This window comes from Papio anubis, chromosome 5 (genome assembly GCF_008728515.1).
Source record: "Papio anubis isolate 15944 chromosome 5, Panubis1.0, whole genome shotgun sequence".
In the NCBI taxonomy this organism is placed as follows: Eukaryota; Metazoa; Chordata; class Mammalia; order Primates; family Cercopithecidae; genus Papio; species Papio anubis.
The window spans coordinates 125,894,852-125,911,181 of record NC_044980.1 but is presented as its reverse complement, the minus strand read 5'-3'; the positions used below and the strand labels follow the sequence as shown (position 1 = coordinate 125,911,181).

At 46.7% G+C, this 16,330-nt stretch overlaps 1 pseudogene across 1 annotated transcript; it reads left to right on the top strand.

The window, feature by feature from the left end:
• The first annotated feature begins 10,783 nt into the window (after positions 1-10,783).
• LOC101019856 lies at positions 10,784-12,611 on the top strand (annotated as a pseudogene). Its single transcript, XR_161068.5, has one exon. The product of XR_161068.5 is annotated as an E3 ubiquitin-protein ligase ARIH2 pseudogene (transcript).
• The last annotated feature ends 3,719 nt before the right edge of the window (positions 12,612-16,330 follow it).

The window sequence follows — 16,330 nt, the reverse complement described above, 5'->3', positions numbered from 1 at the left end:
TGTTTCCATTGCCAGTTTCCTAACCCCAGAATAGCCAGGCCTGCGAGGCAATCCTCTCAAGGGATCCATAACCCTGGCTGTTTGGAAGATAAATGGAAAGCTTTGGGAGCTTAGAGCACTGTCATCAAGAGTGGTGAGAGCTGAGTGATCACCCATTCTCCTCCATGAGACCAGAACTCTGCATCCGAGGGGCTGTGAGGGAATTTTCCATAACCTGTATTATAAGAGGTAATGATAAGGTCACAAGGCCAGGCCAGAGAGGCAAAATGGTCACACAGCAAACAAACAGCAGAGCCTGACTTCCAGGCCCAACTCTCCCTCTGACTCCACTCACCAGGGATCTTGCATATAAAAACTAGCAGGACTGAGATAAAGTGGAAATGGAAGGACACCTTTAGACACTTTTTAAAAAAGAACATCTTCTGTAGATCCTGGGAGCTCTGAGAGCAACTTGCGCCCTCGCAGGGCTGCTGCCCAGACAGTTCTCACACCATTATCTGATAAAATGTGTTCAACTGGTAGCAGATGACTGTCTCCAGGACTCTGGATTATCTGCCCATTAAATCAGATTGCTAATAAAGAAGTTTTAATGTAGAGTATGAATCTTCAAGCAGTAACTGCTTACCCCAAGTTCTTGTACTAAATACTCCACAGTGAATCTGCAAGCAAAAGAACATCTGTCACAGCAGCAGCTTTAGTCAACATTAGACAGCTGGGCCAATCCCCAGGCCCCCAGCAGGCACAGTGAGGCCTCCATGGCCATGTACATACACATACCCATGTGCATACGGCCCTGCCTGCTGAGGAGCACACAATTGATAGTATAGGGTCACCCAGACTTGCCACAAGAAGTCCTTTGTTACCTGCCCCAACCACACCAAACATTTCTCCTTCATGGTTGTATTGCCAAACACCTTAAGCAGGAATAACCCGCGACAGAAGAGTCTTCCCCAAGTGGGGAGGCACACAGCTGCCTGGAACGCCCTGCTGAAGATCTTTTATTCGATCACAGAATAAATTGGTCTCAGGATAGGAATCACGGATGATTCTAGTCTGGAAAGAAGAAAGAATATAGAAACCAGAGTCTGTCTGGTAGCACATGGGAGACTGCAACCCAAATTCAATGTGTATTAGCAATTCTAAGTCGCCACTGAACTAAAACTATACCTACTCTATACTTAACATTCGTGTTATGCCAGGCCTAGTGGTGAGCACTTGCTTTGTCTCATTTTGTTTTCACAACCACTCTAGGAGGTTGGAATTGTCACCTCCAACTTACAGATGAGGAAACTGAGGCCCAAAGAGGTAAGTAACATACCCTAAGTCACAGAGCTAATAAGTGACAGAACCTGAACTCAAATCTAGCTCTATCTTAATCATTCACTGCTTTGTGGCAATTACAAATTTATAGACACATGTCTCTAAGATGCACCTTTGGGAGAGGACTCAGTAAAGGAAAGAGACATGAGGGGCTCTGACTTTCCCAAGCTACATGTCAGTCCTCTGTTCACACTGATGGACTGTGCTGGTCATGCTTCTTCCATGTCAAGACCTCACGATGGAGACTTGAACTCTGACCCTGAGACATCACCAAGGACTTTCCCTGGATGGCTGGAACCCTCTTGGTGCTTTTCATTGAGTTCTTTATGTAAGATCCAGGCCCGTCACACAGTATTTACATCATAATTTTCTCACCCACCACACGAAACAGATAACAAGGCAGAAATAGGATATCTCTGTTTCATTTCAAACTGAAATAACATTTGTAGGTTTAGGAAAATTAAAATTCACTTTGCTCACAGTCCCCCAGCAACCACAACAGGAAGCAAGTAAGACTCACAGCTCACACGTGCAGCCAGGAATCCCAGCTGAGGAGCAAACTTCAGAAGGAAACAAACTGAGTCGTGACCTGAACTCACTGAATTTCAACAAATACCCATTTCTGTGCAACACAATACACTTCCCCCTCAGGGAGCCAAAGTGCAGCCTCTGAGCAGGGGTGATCGGCAGCCTCCTCCCTTTTCCATCCCTTCTCTATGGACCCTCCATATACATCTATTCCCAGAAGTCCATGTGTTTGGGCGACCCTGTGAGCACAGGAGCATGGGGACTCGGGCACATGCCAGTCAAAATAGGCAGAGAAGGGGCCATGTACTGTGATTTTCTCCAGGGTTCAGAGGCTATGGAGGGAATTCATCCCACTTACCGAATAACAACTATGCCAGGCATGGTGCCAATGATGGGGGCTGCAGCCGTGAATGGGACCTGTGTCTGCCTCACACAACCCCTGAGCTGGGAGGACGGAGGGACCAGTGAGCAGATGCCAGCAGCCCAGTGTGATCAGAGCTGGGGTATAAGACACACAGAACACCCTGGGAGGATGCTGGATACCACACCAGGCAGAGGAGGGGCACCCTGGCAGAACCAGTGAAGCTTCCTGGAAGAACTTCTCAGCCAAGACTTGAAGAATTATAAGTTAGCTCTGCAAAGCAGAAGAGACAGTGAGGGGCCAGTGTTCTTGAAAGAAGCACCAACATGTCCAAATGCCTGGAAGCCAGGAAGGCTGTGGCCCACTCACAAAACTAGAAGCAGCTGCTGCAGTTGGTGTGCAATATGGGAGGATTTACCCTTCACGTGCTCATTCCATCCTGAGCCCTGACAGGATAAGGAACGCAGCCAGCAGCCAGCACATGGCCTTCGCAGGGGAAGCAGGCCTACCGCAGCCTGATGGCAGGTGTCCAGCCTTCTCTGAGAACGACCTCCTTGTGATGTTGTTACCAGAAAGGAGTTCCAGTCTAGACCCCAAGAGAGGGTTCTTAGATCTAGCACAAGAAAGAATTCGGGGCGAGTCCATCTTGAAAGCAACTTTATTAGGAAAGTAAAGGAATAAAAGAATGTCTACTCCATAGGAAGAGCAGCCACAAGGGCTGCTGGCTGCCCATTTTTATGGTTATTTCTTAATGATGTGCTAAACAAAGGGTGGACTATTCATGCCTCCCCTTTTTAGACCATATAGGGTAACCTCCTAACATTGCCATAGCATCTGTAAACTGTCATGGCGCTGGTGGGAGTGTAGCAGTGAGGATGACCAGGGGTCACTCTTGTCGCCGTCTTGGTTTTAGCGGAGTTTGGTCAGCTTCTTTATTGCAACCTGTTTTATCAGCAAGGTCTTACAACCTGTATCTCCTGCCGACCTCCTATATTATCCCGTGACTTAGAATGCCTAACGGTCTGGGAATGCAGCCCAGTAACTCTTACTCTTATTTTTCCCAGCTCCTATTCAAGATAGAGTTGCTGTATCTTCTGCCGACCTCCTATATTATTCCGTGACTCAGAATGCCTAATGGTCTGGGAATGCAGCCCAGTAGGTCTTGGCCTTATTTTACCCAACTCCTATTCAAGATGGAGTTGCTGTGGTTCAAATGCCTCTGAGAACGTTCTGGGGGTCCAGAGGTGTTTCCAGCCAGGCTGCCCAGCTCTGCATGCCATGAGGAATCAGCATAATGAGGACAGCAGACCTTGTCATCAATGAGCACTTTGGGAGCTGGGGTGAGGTAGAGGTGACATTAGTGTTATGAAATTTGGCCCAGGCAAATTCCTGGAGATGGAAAGAATAGTAGAGGCCACCAGAGAGTGGGAGAGACTGGAAATTTACTGTTTAATATTAATATGTACAGAGTTTGTTTGAAATGATGAAAAGGATCTGGAAATGGATGGTAGTAATGGTTGCACAGTGTTGTAAATTTGCTTCATGCTACTGAATCTTACACTTCAAAATAATTAAAATGGTAAATTTTATGTCATTTTAGCATGATTTTTTCAACTGGCCAAAGCAAGGGACTGCCAGTTCTTCGTGGTCTCCAAGAACAGTGATCTAAATGCTCATCAGATACAGGTTCAAGTCCATTATCTGACACATGGTAGGTGCCCAACACATAAGAGTAATCATTGTTACTGTTATTGAATTTATGTGGCTTTTCTTGTGATCACCTAAGTTATGAATGAGTCTATCTGGTATTAATGTTCCTAAAGTGCTGTTAGAGAGTTTCTATTACAATTAAGTATTAATTAACTTAATGATCATCGTAGAATCCCTATTACAATTCCACATCATGAGTTTTCCAATTTCAAATTCAGTTCTCCTTCCATTACGTACTTCCATCTCTCACAATAAGCTGTTTACCCTTTCAATTATTTTCATTCCAACCACTGTGATCACTGTACTTAAAATTCAATCAGGCTTCTAATTTTAAGCATCTTTTTTTGTGTATCGCGCCAACAATTGACAAGCGTCCTGAATTTAACATCTGTTCCCAGCAGTAAATGGTTTTAAATTTGAGAACTGAAAACATATATGAGGCAATTATGAGCACTTCTCACACTGTGATTCATGGCTGTGCATCAGCAACTTCTTCCGTGACGGCAACAGTTCTGATAGATGGGGCCTGCAGCAGCAGTGTTTGTGCGACAAGAAGGCTACACAAGCTGCTCGGACATCCCACTGCCAGAAGAATGCCTTCAACTAGCAAAACACACAACCTACTATGCACCAAGCAACTTGCTAAACATTTTTATAGGCTCTCTCCCATTTGATCCTCAAGTAAGATTTCCCCAGAAATATGAGTAAAAATAGGGTCTCTGGGGCAATCTCTCATGAGGCCAAACAGCCCTCTCTGGGAGTGACAGGGCCTCACTCCTGCCACTGCTGCCCATGTCCAGGGCCTGCTGTTCAGAAGGATGGTGGCTGGGAAGAATCCAGCCGGAAGCTGTCTTGGATACTGGCCCCCAGCTGGGCTCATGGATTCTGGTGTGAACTTACGGAAAGAGGGGATGCAATTAGAGCAGAAGGTACTTTTACTCAGATTTGGGAGGTGACATGCCAACTGAGACAACAGTGGAATCATAAAGTGTATAGAAAGAAAGCAGGAATTTGGCCTCAATCAGATGCTAATTATACTTAGATTGATAAACTGTGAAGGGAAATAAGTATAAATATGATAAATACATTAAGGATGACTGCAATTTTCTTTTTTTGAAATCAAGTTTCACTCTGTCATCCAGGCTGGAGTGCAATGGCACGATCTCAGCTCACTGCAATCTCCGCCTCCTGGGTTCAAGCGATTCTCTTGCCTCAGTCTCCTGAGTAGCTGGGACTGCAGGTGCACACCACCACACCCAGCTAGTTTGTTGTATTTTTAGTAGAGATGGGGTTTCACCATGTTGGCCAGGCTGGTCTCAAACTCCTGACCTCAAGTGATTCGCCCACCTTGTCCTCCCAAAGTGCTGGGATCACAGGCGTGAGTCACTGCGCCTGGCCTAGGATGTCTGAAATTTTCAATTAAGACTTTTACTATTTGCAGCTCTGTAGGACAGGCTCTCTTAACACCCCAGCCTTCCTCTGGGCCTTCCAGAGCTGCAGCTCCACAACTCAAAAACCTTTCCATATCACCAGCCTCTACTCAAAACCCTTCCACATCACCAGCCTTCAGGCCTTCTCTGCCTTGAATGAAACCTGGCTTTCCACAGTGGATGCCACCTCCCCAGGGCCCTCAGGGATGGGAATTGGAGTCCCTGTCCTCTCTGCTCTTACATCATTACTTCCCCACCACCAGGACCCTCCTCACTGTGTCGCCCAAGGTTGGGCAACTCATCTGAGACTTGGGCACCTGGTGCCCACCTTCCCCTCCAGCCTCAGTCCTTCCTTCCTCCTAGGCAACCAACATCCACATGGATGGCCCAACCTGCACCCTGACCTTCACTTCCTTCACCACCTGTATTAGTCTATTTTCATGCTGCTAATGAAGACATACCCGACCCTGGACAATTTACAAAACAAAAAGGTTTAATTGGACTTACAGTTCCACATGGCTGGGGAAGCCTCACAACCATGGCAGAAGGCAAGAAGGAGCAAGTCACATCTTACATTGATGGCAGCAGGCAAAAAGAGAATGAGGAAGACACAAAAGCAGAAATCTCTGATAAAACCATCAGATCTCGTGAGACTTACTACCACGAGAACAGTATGGGGGAAACCACCCCCGTGATTCAATTATCTCTCAACGGGTCCCTCCCATGACATGTGGGAATTATGGGAGTACAATTCAAGATGAAATTTGGTGAGGACACAGAGCCAAGCCATATCACCACCTCACTCCAGTGTCCTTGCTCACTCCATCTTGGCCGCTCAGCATCCCATCTTGGACCTTGTCATCCAACAATAATACTCCCCTACCAGTATCATTAATTCAAACCATGCCCTCCCTTTCGAGCTTGTTAGACTACTGCCACACTGGACAATCACTGACCACTCTAGACCCTCCAGTTCTTTGTCTTTTCTCTTTCTTCCCAGACCATCAGTGCAGGTACGTAAGTACCTCATTTAATTTGAATGCTTTTATTGTTTTATCAGTAAGTATAATGCCAGCTTTGACTTGGGGTACATGTGTAGATGATTTTCTAAACTCGCCTTAAGAAATCATATCAGTCTACAGAGAGGGAGGGAGGGAAGGCCTTCACTGACATTTGAGCAAAAATCTGAAAGGAAGTAAGAGTGCGAGCCACCTGGCTTTCTGGAAAGAACTTTACAGGCAGTAGGAATGGTAAGTCCTAAGGCCCAGAGATAGCAGCAGGCCTGACAAGTCCAAAGGACACCAAGGAGGCCAGCACGGCAGGGGCAGAGAAAACAATGGGAAGATGAAGCCAAAGACACAAAGCAGGACGGCAGGAGGACAGGGGCATGGAGGGCCTCCAAGCTGTGGGACGGCTGGACTTTAACTCTGATGGGAGGGAAGCCGTAAGAGGGTTTGAGCGGAGAAGTGTCATGATGCAACTTGCATTTTGAAAGGCCCACTACACCTGCTGGGTTCAGAACAGGCTATAGGGCAGGACCAGGGCAGAAGCAGGGATTCCAGGTAGGAGGCTATGATAATAGTCCACATCAGAGATGGACAAGGTGAGAGAAGCGGTAAGATCTACTTTGAAGATTATATTTGGAAGACAGAACTGACTATGCAAATAAACAGAAAGAGATAAAACAGAGATGAAAGAAATGTCAATGAGAGCTAGGTCAATAGGCAATAGATAGAATGATGTAGGTGCATACATATACCTGAGTGAACATCCACAATTTATTGAGTGAAAAAGCACATCAGTATGTATGATTCTACTGACATGTTTTCAATGTACATACATCTAGCATAGGAAGGTATTTGGAATGATACACACCCAACTGCTGACAGTGATTTCCTCTGAGGAATAGGATTAGCAGGGGCATAGGAGAGGCCATCATCTTTTACTTTATATGCATTTTTGGTTTAAACAATGGGTGTATACTAATCATGCTGAATGGAACAGGTCACTGCCAGTGAGCACCACTCCACAAGAGGTGTTTAAGCCTGAGCTAGATGACCTCATCATGGGTAAGTCACCAAAGGGAGCCAGGCCAGGCGTCGTGGCTCACACCTGTAATCCTAGCATGTTGGGAGGCCAAGACAAGAGGATCACTTGAGCCTGAAGTTGGAGATCAGCCCGAGCAATATGGCAAAACTCTGTCTGTACAAAAAAATTTTTTAATAAACTGGGAGTGATGGCACAGGTTTGTGGTGCCAGCTACTTAGGAGGGTAAGGTGGGAGGATCACTTGAGACCAGGAGGTCAAAGCTGCAGTGAGCATTGTTCACCGCTGCATTCTAGCCTGGGTGACACAATGAGACCCTGTCTCAAAAAAAGAAAAAAAAGGAGTGGTGGAGAGGGGTCGAACATCTAAGGGTATATGGCATATTGAACCTAAAGATTCCCTCCAGCTGTAGGCTTCCTTCCCAAGCTTGCAGAAATCCTCTCATCTCTCTGAGCTTCCATCTCCTCCCTGGCCACACGGGGATGACAGTACCTGCCCAGTCGGAGGCTGCAATCAAGTGCATGAAATGTGCAACAGAGGGACCGGAGCACATCAACACTCAGAAAGGAACAGCCTCCTTCCCTTCCCCAACAAGGTCTCCAAGGACGACCAGGAGGAGAGGCGGCTCCAAAAGACTAGAGGTGCCCTAGCATTCCAGGGAGGCAGGAAGGTTCCTGGGCTAAAGGTATGCTAGCACACATACCCCAAAAAGAGAATGTGTCTCAAAGGAAAGAGCAGAGCTGCCTCCCCAAGACCCACTCCAGAAGGCGGCAAAGAGTAATGTAGAAATACCCCTACTCCGCCAGGAAGAGCGCATATGGCTGAACTCCCACCTGAAATTCTAAGTCAAGGTCAGAAGTTCCTGATGATTTGTAATTTTCCTCTCTTGGCTTGCAAGAAAGCCATGGGGAAAGGGAAAGAAGAGCTGAATGCTATTTATCTAAAATCACTGATACTTCTTGAGAAGCCATAAAATGTGCATGCTTCTGCCAAATGGATGTTGAAAGAGCTTTGATCTCCATTTTGGCCGGAAATGATCCGTTCCCTTCCTAATGCAGATATATGGTTTTTGTGCCTCAACTCTGCCCACTCAGATGCACAGCACATTCTTAATTATTTTGAAATGATTTAAAATGGAACTATAAATCTATGCTTTGACATGACATGGTGATTTGACCCCCAGACATATCATAATGGGTTATTAACAATGCTTCCCAAACCTACTGAAACTTTTTTCCAAAGCTATTCACTAATTAATAGCTGTTCACACAATGATCATTTCTGAGTAATTATGGAACTGTGCCACATTATTTTGGGATGAGAACATAATTATGTCCATAAAAATTATTTGTATAGTTTTTAACCTTCTGCCAGAAATAAATGAGGCTAATCTGAGGGTAACACAAACTTCGTGACAATACCTAGAGGTTGTCTCCTTCACAACACTTACTTCCCAAAGCTTACTTTCTAGCCCAGGAAGTTAGAATTTGACCTTCAGCTTTTCCAGAGCACCTCGGATTAGATAGCACCAAGGAAGTACCTGGGAGGCGGTGCTCAGGACCTTCCTGCTTCGCCCCTCCCACTGTACACCATCGGGCTGCTCCCCTTGGCCTCTGCCTGCCCCTCCTCCCCACCTCACCTTCCAGCCCACCATTCTGATTGTGCCCCTCACCCCTAGGTTATAGAAGCCCACCAGCCTGCCTAGACTCCTATTTACAGGGCCTATGCCTCACTTGCTCTGACTGACTGTGGCTTGCTGGAAAGTGAGCACTCCTCAGGCTCTTCTCTGTGTCCAGCAGAGCCCATAAAGCTGGCCAGAAGGCCACCCCCAAGCAGAGGAGCGTGTAGAGAGTATGCTTAGTTCACACCTCCATTTGAGAAGCAAGAATGGATGAGGGAGGAGGGGTATTGCTCTTTTGCAGCTAAAGATTCCCTTTTGCTGAGAATATTTTAGGGGGATATGGGGTAGAGGGAGGCGCCTTCCTGCCTTCCCAGTGAGAAGCCTCTCCCAGGTCCTGGGAGTCCCCTGCCTCAGAGATGGGTAAATCAAGAGGTCCCAAATCCATGGGACAAACTCATACTAAAGAAATATTGCTCATCATTTATGTGAAATTCTAATTTAACTGGATATCCTGCATTTTATCTGGCAACTCCCAATGATGAGGCGAAGGCAGGTGTCCACCTTCAGGGCCTCTCCTGGCCAACCCACAGGGCTCCCCCCACCCCATCCCTAAGGCAGAGTCTGATGCAGTCACTCTCATGGTCAGCAGCCACAGCTCACCTATCCTAGGCTCAAGCTCAGAGCTTTCCAGGACCAGAAGTTCAACCTTACCTAAAGTAACTGTCTTCTTACCTCAACCCCTGTCCCAAGACCTCCTCCACCCAGCCCCCCATCCCAGTGACTCATCTCTTGCCCTAGCGGTCACCTTCTCCTCCTCCAGGAGCCCGCCTGTCTCCCCACCATCATGCTCCTGCCTGCGCATCTCTGTGATGAGAAGGCCTCACTGCCCTGAAGGCTCAGGCCTGGGAACAGGGAGCTCAGTGGGGATGGTCCCTTACACCAGTCACCCACCACCAGCTCCAAGAAAGAATTCCGTTTGAACTGTGTGGTCGGTGGTCGTGGGTGGGTGAGGTGGGGAGTGGCAATAGCAAAAGTTCACCTTTGTAGACAATAGAAGACCTGTTGCTTACTTCTTTCTGTCCTTATGAGGTCTTCCCTGAAAAGGAGGCTTCTGGTAACTTCTCACCTGTTTCCCACAGTCATTTTTTCATTTGCCCAACGAATAAGTATTGCACCCCTACTATGGCCAGGAAGTGTTCTAGATGCTCAAGAAACTTCAGAGACTGAAAGAAGAAAGTCCCTTTCCCCTTAGCATTTACTCATGGAACAATCCAGAAACACCAAAACACAGCAGCAAAACAGTCACAGGTCAAACTGGGAGCCCAATTCTCGCTACCTGTCAAAAAAAAAAAGGCCGGGGGCGGTGGCTCACGCGTGTAATCCCAGCACTTTGGGAGGCAGAGGTGAGCGGATCACGAGGTCAGGAGATTGAGACCATCCTGGCTAAGACGGTGAAACCCTGTCTCGCTTCTGGAGGAAGCAGCGCGGGTTTGACTGGTGTCGGCCCGCCGCCTCCACCGCCGCTTCTCCCCAGTGTGGTACCTCTGGCCCGGCCTGACCCGGTCTGGCTTGTCTGGGCTCAGTAGCCTCGAGGGCGCAGCTCCCGATGGAAATCCTATTACGTAGAATACTTGGGTGACAGCTGCCTGAGAGATCTCCAAGAATTACAGAAGACAAAAATACTAATGCATTTGAAAAAGCGGTAGTTTTGTGGGGAGGGGGAAAAAGCAACTGCTTTCCTGATCTGTAACTTGGCTGGATGCTAAGATGTCGGTGGACATGAATAGCCAAGGGTCTGACAGCAATGAAGAGGACTGTGACCCAAATTGTTAGGAAGAGGAAGAAGAAGAGGATGAAGACCCTGGGGACATAAAGGACTATTATGTGGGAGTAGCCAGTGATGTGGAGCAGCAGGGGGCTGATGCCTTTGATCCCGAGGAGTACCAGTTCACCTGCTTGACCTACAAGGAATCTGAGAGTGCCCTCAATGAGCACATGACCATCTTAGCTTCTGTCCTAAAGGTATCTCATTCAGTTGCTAAACTTATATTAGTTAATTTCTACTGGCAAGTTTCAGAGATATTGGACAGATTCAAGTCCAATTCTGCTCAACTGCTTGTTGAGGCTCGAGTTCAGCCTAATCCATCAAAACATGTTTCCACATCCCATCCCCCTCACCACTGTGCAGTGTGTATGCAGTTTGTGCGAAAGGAAAACCTACTCTCTCTGGCCTGTCAGCACCAGTTTTGCTGCAGCTGCTGGGAGCAGCACTGCTCAGTTCTCATCAAGGACGGCGTGGGCGTGGGAGTCTCTCATATGGCTTAGGACTGTCCATTCCATACACCAGAGGACTTTGTTTCCATTGCTTCCCAATGAAGAATTGAGAAAGAAATACAGGCGCTACTTCTTCAGGGACTATGTGGAGAGTCATTACCAGCTCCAGCTGTGCCCTGGTGCAGACTGCCCCATGGTTATTTGGGTACAGGAGCCTAGAGCTTGCCGAGTACAGTGCAATCGGTGCAACGAGGTCTTCTGTTTCAAGTGTCATCAGATGTATCATGCACCCACAGACACGCCACAATCCGGAAATGGCTCACAAAGTGTGCAGACAACTCTGAAACAGCCAACTACATTAGTGCCCACACTAAAGACTGTCCCAAGTGCAACATCTGCATTGAGAAGAATGGAGGCTGCAATCACATGCACTGCTCCAAATGTAAACATGACTTCTGCTGGATGTGTCTAGGAGATTGGAAGACTCATGGCAGTGAATACTATGAGTGCAGTCGTTACAAGGAGAATTCTGACATTGTGAACCAGAGCCAACAAGCCCAGGCGAGGGAAGCCCTCAAGAAGTACTTATTCTACTTGGAGAGGTGGGAAAAACCACAACAAAAGCTTGCAGCTTGAGGCACAGACATACCAGTGGATTCACGAGAAGATTCAGGAGAGGGTCATGAACAATCTGGGGACGTGGATCGACTGGCAGTACCTACAGAATGCTGCCAAGTTCTTGGCCAAGTGTCGATACACCGTGCAATACACCTACCCATATGCATATTACATGGAGTCCGGACCCAGGAAGAAGCTGTTTGAATACCAGCAGGCTCAGCTGGAGGCTGAGATCGAAAACCTCTCACGGAAAGTGGAGCGTGCAGACAGCTATGACAGAGGGGACTTGGAGAACCAGATGCATATAGCAGAGCAGCGGAGGAGAACCCTGCTGAAAGATTTCCATGACACCTAAGTTGGGATGTGGATGTGCCGGAGTGAGGAAGATGTGGCTGCAAGGTCTCCCGGCTGCCATACTGCATGCCGCAGGCTCTGCCTTTCATGACTCCAGGCGACAGCCAGGGCCCCACTCCTGAGAGACACTGGCAACACCTCTTAGTTGATCTCTGTTTTCTTCTCTTTTCACTTTCTGTTTCTGCCAGGGTAGAGGCCATATTGAACTGGCCTCTTTTCAGGACTTTTATTTCCCCCTGGATGGTTGTTGGGAGGGAGGGAAAGTGTTTTCTGAATGGCTATTAATAGTACTAGATCATTACAACTTATGTAACTTTCAAAGGTTGTACAATTATACAAAAAAAAAAAAGGCAAACTATAGGATAACACAGAGCCCTTTTTGAAAATAACTTGGCGTTGGAGTGTTTTACCCTCTAGCTGTTTTACTTAGAATGTAACATATGCTGCCTACCCACCTCAAAATGTCTGTACTGCAAGAGGGCCCTGGGCCTCTGTTTCCAGATTCACATTTGTCTGGCCAGAGTTGGAATCCCAAAGGAAGAGCATGGGTGGCAGATGGTAGGGAATTGAACTGGCCTGTGCAATGGGCACGGAGCACAAGGAGTCACAGCATGCCTCCTGCCTTACCGTGGCAGTACGGAGACAGTCCAGAGGATGGTCTTCTTGCCACGGGGTGTTGTTGTCTCTGGTGGTGCTGCATGTCTGTGGCTCACCTTTATTCTTGAAACTGAGGTTTACCTGGATCTGGCTACTGAGGCTAGAGCCCACAGCAGCATGAGGGTGGGCCTGTGGCCCCCCAAACTAGGGGCCGTAGGTTCATCACAGTGTTTCCTTTTGTCTCCTAAAGATAGGGATCTACTATTGAAGGGAATTGTTCCTCCCAAATAAATTTGCTTTATCTTGGTAAAAAAAAGAAAAAAAGAAAAAAAAGAAACCCCGTCTCTACTAAAAACACAAAAAACATTAGCCGGGCGTGGTGGCAGGTACCCATAGTCCCAACTACTCAGGAGGCTGAGGCAGGAGAATGGCATGAACCCAGGAGGTGGAAGTTGCAGTGAGCCGAGATCACGCCACTGCACTCCAGCCTGGGCAACAGAGCGAGACTCCATCAAAAAAAGAAAAGAAAAGAGAAGAAAAGAGACGAGACGAGATGAGGCATAACACTTATTGGATTGAGAGCATTAGATGACTTCAATAAAAGCAGAGAGGAGCTAAGTAAATTAATTCAAAAATAATAAAACAGGCTGGGCGCAGTGGCTCACGCCTGTAATCCCATCACTTTGGGAGACTGAGATGGGTGGATTACTTGAGGCCAGGAGTTGGAGACAAGCCTGGCCAACATGGTGAAATCCGTCTCTACTAAAAATACAAAAGTCAGCCAGGCATCGTGGCGCATGCCTATAATCCCAGCGACTAGGGAGGCTAAGGCAGGAGAATTGCTTGAATCCAGGAGGCAGAGGTTGCAGAGAACCTAGATCACGCAACTGCACTGCAGCCTGGGTAACAGAGCGAGACACTGTCTCAAAATAAAATAAATAAAATAAAAAATAAATAAATGAAACAGATGAAGGGAAGACTTAAAAATTATGAGACACTTCACTGTTATTTGCTAACGAATTTGAAGATCTCAGTGACAAGAATTTCTGTGGGAAAATATAAATTCTCAAAATTGACCCTATAAGGCTTTTTAAGACCAATAATCAAGAAAAAAGTTGAAGATGTTCCCAAATATTTACTTCCGCAAAAGACTCTAGTTCCAGATGTTGAATTAGCTTTCAAGAACTGCTAATTTTTGTCATATAAACTGTTCTACCACATTGAAAAAAGATGCACAGTAATCGAGTTTATGTGATGAAATGATCATAACTGTTACACCACAATCTGACAGGAATAGGCAAAAAAAAAAAAAAAATCCCATGGATCCTCCTCACTTAGGAAAATAGCTGTAATAATCCTAAATAAAATATCAGAAATAGAATTCAACAGACTATTAAAAGAATAATACAGAGCAATAAAGTAAGGTTTATCCCAGGATTGCAAAAATGGTTTAGCATTAGGAAATTATTCATATCAGGGCATCAATCTTTCTAATGATAGCCTTCTGCTTAGACTCTTGTTAAATTCAACATCCATTTCTCATAAAAATTCTAAAAACTGGGAATAGAATGTTGCTTGCTGAATATCATAAAGTATATACTGTATAAAGAATTTATCTGGCCAGGCACCGAGGCTCACGCCTGTAACGCCAACACTTTGGGAGGCTGAGGTGGGTGGGCCACCTGAGGTCAGGAGTTTGAGACCAGCCTGGACAACAATGGTGAAACCCCATCTCTACTAAAAATACAGAAATTAGCAGGGCGTAGTGGCAGGCGCCTGTAATCCCAGCTATTCGGAAGACTGAGGGAGGAGAATCGCTTCAACCCAAGAGGCAGAGGTTGTAGTAAGCTGAGATCGTGCCACTGCACTCCACCCTGGGTGACACAGCGAGACTCCAACTCAGGAGAAAAAAAAAAAAAAGAGAACTTATCTTCTGTGAGGATACTGCTTACATCAAGTGAGTGTGTATTTAATTATGACACTAACAATGGGAGGGAAAACATTTTATATATAATTTTTCCTTTAGTTATTCTAAGGTACATTTGTTTCACATTTGCCATCATTGCAATAAGAATATCTTTCAGTCAATGTGTATGGTTAATATTAAGTAGCTTTTTCCTCTCCCCGCTCCACCCTCCAAAAGCTGTTATTAAGTTGGTGCATCTTATAAGCAATAGCTTAATTTGAGAAAATAAGATATATCTCAAATGAACAACTCACATCACACATACCAAAACAACACTGTAGTTTTGAAATTAAAATCAGGAAAACACAAGGATGTTCATCACCACCACTATTATCAAACACTGTTCAGAAAGGCCTGATCAATACAGTAACATAAAAATAATACTTGGGGCACGCCCAAGATGGCCGAATAGGAACAGCTCCAGCCTCCAGCTCCTGCATGAGCAACACAGAAGATGGGTGATTTCTGCATTTTCAACTGAGGTACCAGGTTCATCTCACTGGGGTGTGTCGGACAGTTGGCGCTGGTCTGCAAGTGCAGCCCGACCAGTGAGAGCTGAAGTAGGCCGAGGCATCGCCTCACCTGTGAAGCACAAGGGGGAAGGGAATTCCTTTTCCTAGCCAAAGGAAATTGAGACTCAAAACACCTGGAAAATCGGGTAACTCTTACCCTAATACTACGCTTTACCAAGGGTCTTAGCAAATGGCACCCCAGGAATTATATCCCACACCTGGTCCAGAGGGTCCCACGCCCACAGAGCCTCCCTCATTGCTAGCACAGCAGCCTGAGATCTAACTGCAAGGTGGCAGCGAGGCTTGGGGAGGGGCGCCCACCATTGCTGAGGCTTAAGTAGGTAAACAAAGCCACTGGGAAGCTCAAATTGGGTGGAGCCGACCACAGCTCAAGGAGGCCTTCCTGCCTCTGTAGACTCCTACTCTGGGGACAGGGCATAGCTAAACAAAAAGCAGCAGAAACCTCGGCAGAGGTAAATGCCCTTGTCTGTTAGCTATGAAGAGAGCAGTGGATCTCCCAGCATGGGAGTTGAGATCTGAGAATGACAGACTGCCTGCTCAAGTGGGTCCCTGACCCCTGAGTAGCCTAACTGGGAGACATCCCCCACTAGGTGCAGACCGACACCTCACACCTCACACAGCGGGGTACACCCCTGAGACGAAGCTTCCAGAGCAAGAATCAGACAGCAACACTCACTGTTCAGCAATATTCTATCTTGTGCAGCCTCCGCTGCTGATACCCAGGCAAACAGGGTCTGGAGTGGACCTCAAGCAAACTCCAACAGACCTACAGCTGAGGGTCCTGACCGTTAGAAGGAAAACTAACAAAGAGAAAGGACACCCACACCAAAACCCCATCAGTACGTCACCATCATCAAAGACCAAAGGCAGATAAAGCTGCAAAGATGGGGAAAAAGCAGTGCAGAAAAGCTGAAAATTCAAAAGATCAAAGCGCATCTCCCCCTCCAAAGGAATGCAGCTCATCGCCAGCAA